The sequence below is a fragment of the Rattus norvegicus genome, chromosome 5, assembly GCF_021556685.1.
Source record: "Rattus norvegicus strain SHRSP/BbbUtx chromosome 5, alternate assembly SHRSP_T2T, whole genome shotgun sequence".
Lineage (NCBI taxonomy): Eukaryota > Metazoa > Chordata > Mammalia > Rodentia > Muridae > Rattus > Rattus norvegicus.
In genome coordinates this window covers 35,143,066-35,150,425 of record NC_141538.1, presented here as the reverse complement: position 1 = coordinate 35,150,425, position 7,360 = coordinate 35,143,066, and positions in this window count along the sequence as shown.

Genomic DNA, 7,360 nt, shown 5'->3' with positions numbered 1-7,360 from the left:
TATTAAGGATGATTTTTAAACATAGAGAAATCTATTATTTGATAAGCTTGCTTAATTATATATAATACACATATGCATTCATGTATATGTAGCTTAAATGGTGTTACCTAACACAGATAATAGTTCTCCCTCAAGAATCACAGACTATTTAACAAATACTTTACTGACAGGCAAAGGACACCACCCTTCAAGTTGTTAGTCAGGAGGGTATAGAAGACCCCTCCTCCTAAAAAATAATATAGTCCATTGCCATTTCTCATGGTTATCTGCCAGAATTTGAAAACAAAATTCTATTGATGAAGACATCATACTTCACTCACAGGACTTGAAGAATTCTAGCTGTCACTGACCTGGAAGCTTTTCTCCATGAAGATCATCTCCAGAGTATCCAAGGGTGCTATGTGAGATCTCAAGGGAAAAGGGCAACAAATAGTCTTCCCCAGATGTAAAGCCTACAAACCATAAAAAAGGGTGTGCCTGGCAAGTATACCCAGTGGTATAATGGCTACACATATTTTGGCAATAACCAACAGCTATCTACTTGGACTTCAGTTCCGTTCAATTGGAGGGCATTCATGCCTGGTACTGCAAATGTAGCCACCTACTTTTGGATTACAGATCCTAGAGAGGAGCTCCTATTAGTGCTGTTTTGTAAACCAATCTAATTTCTGATTATATTATAAATACTTATCCTTATACCCACAAGTAAGGATAGCTCTCACCTTCTAAGAAAAATACTTCTTTTCACATTAGTCAGAGGCTAGTACAGCATTCCATAAATGGTTAAAAAAAGAGAGAACCAGTGACCACAGAATGCTCAACTCCAAATGGGATATCTAACAATACGATTCAACAAAAAGAAAGAACAGAGAGCATGAGGACTCCGGCTATATAGTATTGTATGGATATGACAGGGATGCTGCACTAAAATCTCTCAACAGTATGGCTACCTTCACAAGACTTACACACCAGTGAACACTCTGACATGAATGTGGGGAGAAATCACAATGCCCCATACATAGATGAAGAGCTACAGGCTGCAAGAAGAAAAAGGACAATGTGGGGCAGCGAGCTGTGAAAGGTACCCTGATGCCTGGTCAAGACAGTTGAATCCCCAGGGCCCCTGAAAGGGATGGCAGATGCATTCCCAGCCTCCCAGATTAAGGTGTCACTAGCTGAAGCCACCCGCCACAAACCCCTATAGAGAGGTTTGAGACAGACTAAATTAGAGCAATGCCCCAAGCCCCTCCTCCACAGGTGAGGATGTGACCACAGGTTACATAGGCTTAAGACAGATTAGTAATAGAGACAGGACCATGCCCCCGAATATGTAAATGAGGTCTGACCCATCCACAAAACTATATTTAAGGGTCGCGTTCAGAATTAAAAGTGTGCAAGAATCACTCTGTCATCTGAAAGCTTCTGTCATAAGAGCTGCAATACCGCCACTTGGGGAAAAGATCTGCTCCCCCAAAATCACTGCCAGAAGCCCTCCTGCACCCCTTGCCGGCTAGTCTGTCTCCTGCTGGATAAGCCCCGCCTAAAACGGAGGCAGAACAACCTCCTGAGTTCTCCTCCTTTCTCCTGGACCCGCCAACCTAGCAGAACCAGAGATCTCCATGGAAAACCTCAGGTACTTAGGTCCACAGGACAAGTCTCCTAAGATGTTACCTAATTATAATTCCAATTCTAATCAATCACCTATAAATACATGTATTTAAGAGCAATACTGAATGGGCACACACACACACACACACACACACACACACACACACATACAAACACATAGATATGAACAGCAAAGATATATCTTCATACACTATATTACCTCAGCTGCTGATACACATGATTATCTATGCACCAGCTAGAAATGAGTCTCGAATAGAATGTTTGACTACTCTGGTCTTCAGTTATCATTGTAACATCTTCTTAGGTAAGTTGTTCATGAGTAGTGAATGACCTGAGTATAAACCTATTTAATATCTCTTTTCCTATTCTTTAGTCATTAGGAAAATAGCAAATAAAACACAAGATGTGAGATAGAAAGGTGGCTCAGAAGGTAAAAGTGCTTACAGCAAAAGCATAAGGACTTTATTCCAGATGCCAGAGTCCACATACATATGAGGCAGTACATGCCTTTAAACCAAGTGCCACAGGGAGCAGAAACAGGATTACTAAGGCTTCTTGGCTACCAGCAAAATTTCAGGACCAATGCTGCATCATGGGTATAAGGCAGTGATAGGGAAGGCAAAAGACATCATCCCACAAGACATCATCCTGTATGCATAAGTGCGTGCCTATGAAGACAGGTATATAAACCAGACTCAAACATCACACACAGATACATACATACATATATATATATATATATATATATATATATACATATACACACACACACACACACACACACACACACACACACAAATGTTTTAAGTAAGGTAATAATGGTGCCAATGGCAAAAGTATTGTGCATCAAAATTAATCCCACATACAAAGCAAATTTTAGAAAAACATGTATGTAATAAAACTGGTGCCACTGGGCAATAGTTTCATAACTGTAACTCAATGTTGTATTTTCTATTGATAAACAAATCACCAAAGACAGCAGCAAGATCAGATTTGATGTGTAGAAATTTATGTTGTCCAGTCTTTGAATTCCTGACTCCCTGGAATAATGGATATGTGTGTGTGTGTGAGCTTGTGTGTGTGTGTTTATGTGTATGTATGTGTGAGTACATAATTTCTGAGTAAACATAAAGTACAAAAAAAAGCTAACTCAGTGAAATCTATGAGCAAGTTGGTGGTGTCAAACTAGTCTTTTACAATCTTCTATACAGTAGATACTTATGATCTTGAGAGACAAATAATCTACATACAGTTGTCATTCTGAATAGCTAGTCTCATATACCTGATCCTGAGGACTTCTAATCAACAAGTCTCTGATCATTTGGTCAAAACTTCTCTACTGGCAATAACAGACAGGAACTTCAGCTTCCTAGAAGGAATTTTCTTTATGTTTTATTCTTCAGGACCACCTGTAAATAGGCTATAATGGTACATTTGGTATACTGTCTCTTCTTTATGATGTTATAGGCTTGAAGGAAAAGTTACAATGATGAAAAAATAAAGGTTATCTCTTAGATCAGAGGTCATTTATACTATCAAATTTTAAGCTGGAACTCATATAGAGTAAATAGTTGTACTTTCTTTAAGACCATGCTTAGAGCTTATGTCCACTATAACTTTTCTAAACTCCCAATGTATCCTGATAGCTATCCCCTTCTGTTGTAGCTTATGTGTGTGTGTGTGTGTGTGTGTGTGTGTGTGTGTGTGTGATGCCTACTTTAGAGTGACTATCAAAACTGAAACACTTTACTGGTTTCTTTGGGAATAGTATGAGAACAGTGCATTCCAATGATCTCCCAAAATGGTGCCTATGAACAAGAAGATCTAATAGTCCCACTACAGTCAAATAAAAATATAAGTGCTTCTAAAAGTTTTGATACATCTGGTATGCCAGCAATACCATATTCTCTATATTGCAAACACAAAGAATCTCTGGCTTCAGGAACCACTGATGTTTCCTCTACTACAATACTATAAACTTCAAATGCCATTGTTTCATTGTTTTTTTAAAATAATATAACTCTGCCAATGTTTCCAGCAGACACATAGGATGAATTGATATGGTTTATTTGCTTGCTAGTTACCATTGCACCTTGTAATATAAACGCAGGTTGCATCACCTTTTCAACTAAAACCTCTGCTTCCTTACTGTAAGTTATAAATCACAATAATAGAAACCTTACTTCAAAACTATGTTGAGATAATCATGTCTTGGTTATAAGTATTGCAGTTTTCATATGCATTTAAGTTTCACAGGACTCTATTGAATAGTTCATACATCTATTATGTTGTATTTAAGATGATTCTAAGATAACTGACTTAAGATAACAGAACTAGTGGCCCAATTAAATAACATAATGCCTTTATTTTTTTTATCAGTTGTGCAGATTCATTGGAATTTTTGAAAGTGGTTTGTTTATCTAGGAATTTGTAGTGAATGGATTTCCAGGGAAACACTAGAAACTTTTAATCTTCCATAGGCTTGAATGCTCAAATAAATCACTAGATCTATTCCTTAGTGCTCACTTTTGATACATATCAGAGACTGGGTCATACTAATTTATCAGCAGGCAAAATGTTTCAAAGCAACTCACCTTATAATTGCATCAGCCATGTGGAATGATGGCGTTGATGATGTTCAAGTGCTTTAGAGAAAAGTGTCAGTAACACTGAAATATAACCATTTCCTTCCGATACCATAGACCTGACATATTTGCTTCTAGGCTATCTGCTGATAGAGTTCTTTTTCATCCCAAACTATTACCTTAGTGATGGTGAAGTAATAAATACTAATAAGACTAATAAGCAGAGAACGAATTTTCTAATTTAAATTGCTCTGTCTGAATCATATTTTGGGTGGGACATAAATCACAATTTGACCTTTTCTAACTCTATTGTTTCTAGACTATATCTACTTTCAAATATTCATAAAAAAGAAGCCCATTCTTTTTCATATAGGAAAATGTGTTTATACAGACAGGATAAATTTTCAGAGAGTTTGTGATGTATCCTTGAGCTATATTATCTATCATTACAAATGAGAACAATAGCTCATGAGTGACTTCTCCATGAAGATAAACACTGTAATAGTTCAGTTCAAATAGATTATTGAACCTACTTCATTTTTTAAAATTCATTTCCAATGAAAACGTTTCCATTTAAGCATGAAACCATTAAAATAAATGACTGCTACACATAAAGATGCTAATGAAATAAATTTAAAATAGAAAGAAAAGGACTCGAAAGCTACTTGTAATGCTTTACTTCCCTGTGCATGAAACTGAAATGAATTAAATTAACAGTCAAAGAAGTCAGTCATTCGGGGATGATGTGTATGCCCCTGAAAAGTTTAAAATAACAGAATTAGATGTTTTAAATTATAGTTTGCTTATACATTTCCAAAATTGACTTGAAACAGATTATGCATTCCAAGTAGTTTCAGCAACTGTATTAATAAAAGTGGAGAGAGAAATTCCAGGAGTCCTTTCTCAGATAACATGACATGGAGATTGTGACCAAGAAAATCTTAGTTATATTAGGTTTTTAAGTGGTTATTATTTAGAAAAAAATGAATGTAAAACAAATTCTTTTTTCCAGTTTCCATTTCATGATTGCCTACTCATCTAAGTAAGACAGCTTTTCTCATCTTCACCTAAGCTTTAAGATGAAAGCATAACTCTTGGAAAGATGTCCTAAGACTGTAATCAATTATTCTGGATATAATACCAACATATTTTTTATTATTAATCATTTTATTTACTTACATTTCAAATGTTATGCTGCTTCCAGGTTTCCCTTCATGAATCGCACACCAGACACCCCTCCCCTTTGCCTCTAAGAGGGCGCTCTCAACCCACCCTCCTACCCACTCCTGCCTCACCCCTCCAACATCCCCCTTCTTTGGAGCTTCAAGACTCCACAGGAACAAGCGCCCCCCCTCCCACTGATGCAAGATGAGGCAGTCCTCTGTTACATATGTAACAGGAACCATGGATTAGCCCCTGTATACTCTTTGGTTGGTGGTTTAGTACCTGGTAGTTCTGAGGGGTCCAGTTAGTTGATACTGTTGTTCTACTATTGAGGTTGCAATCTCATTCAGCTCCTCCCCTAATTTTTCCGTTGGGGGTCCCAGGGCTCAGTTCAATGGCTGACTGTGAGTTATCTGCATTTAACTTCATCAAGTGCTTGCTATACCTCTCAGAGAACAGCCATACCACACTCCTGTCTGCAAGCGCATCTTGACATCAGCAATAGTGTCGGGGTTTGGGGTTTACAGATGGAATAGATCATACAGTGGGGCGGGCTCTGGATGGCCTTTCTTTCAGTCTCTGCTCCGTTTTTTGTCCCTACATTTCCTTTAGACAGGGACAATTCTGGATTAAAAATTTTGAGTAGGGTGGGTGGCCCCATCCCTGAACTGGGGGCCATGTCTACCTATTGGAGGTGGTCTCTTCAGGTTCCACCTCCCCACTGTTTGCCATTTCGGCTATTATCCCCACTGAGTCTTAGGAGTCTCTCACATCTGAGACTTTCTAGTGGTTCCCCAAGTTCTCTATTCCCTACTGCTATTTATTTCTATTCTTTCTCCTGGCCCTCTGGACTTTCCCCTGGTGTCCTCCTATACCTGATTCTGCCTTCCCACCTTTTTTTCATACCCTCTCCTGTCTCACCCAGGACCCTCTCTCCCTTTGCCTCTCATGATTATTTTGATTTGCCTTCTAAGTGAGGTTGAAGCATCCACAACTTGGTCTTCCTTCTTGTTAAGTGTCATATACTCTTTGAGTTGTACTGTGGGTATTCTGAATTTTTGGGCTAATATCCACTTATCAGTGAGTCTATACCATGTATGTCCTTTGGCGTCTAGGTTATGTCACTGTCACTGACAATGATATTTTCTAGTTACATCCATTTGCTTGCAAAATTCATTATGTCCATTTTTAATAACTAAGTAGTATTCCATTGTGTAAGTGTTCCATATTTTCTGTATCCATTCTTTTGTTGAAGGACATCTGGGTTGTTTCTAGCTTCTGGCTATTATAAAGAGAGGCTGTTATGAACATACTAGAGCATGGGTCCTTATATGTTACAGCATCTTTTGCATTTATGCCTAGTAGTGGTGTAGCTGGGTAGAACTATTTATAATTTTCTCAGGAACTGCCAGCCTGATTTCCAGAGTGGTTGTACCAGCTTGCAATCCCACTAGCAATGGAGGAGTGCTCCTCTTTTTCCACATCCTCACCAGCATCTGCTGTTGCCTGAGTTTTTGATCTTACCCATTCTGATTGGTATGAGGTGGAATCTCAGGGTCATTTTGATTTGCATTTCCTTGATGACTAAATATGTTGAACATTTCTTTAGGTGCTTCTCTGCCATTCATGATACCTCAGTTGAGAATTCTTTCTTTCCTCTGTACCCCATTTTTTAATTGGGTTAATTGGTTTTCTGGAGTCTAACTTCTTGAGTTTTTTATATATTTTGAACATTAGCCCTCTATCAAATGTACAGTGGATAAAGTACTTTTCCCAATCTGAAGGTTGCTGTCTTGTCCTATTAACAGCGTCCTTTGCCTTACAAGATTTTCAGTTTCAAGAAGTCCCACTTGTCAATTGTTGATCTTAGAGCCTGAGCCACAGGTATTCTGTTCAGGAAATTTTTCACTGTGCTAATGTATGCAAGCCTCTTTCCCACTTTCTCTTCTATTACACTCAGTGTATCTGGTTTTATGTGGATG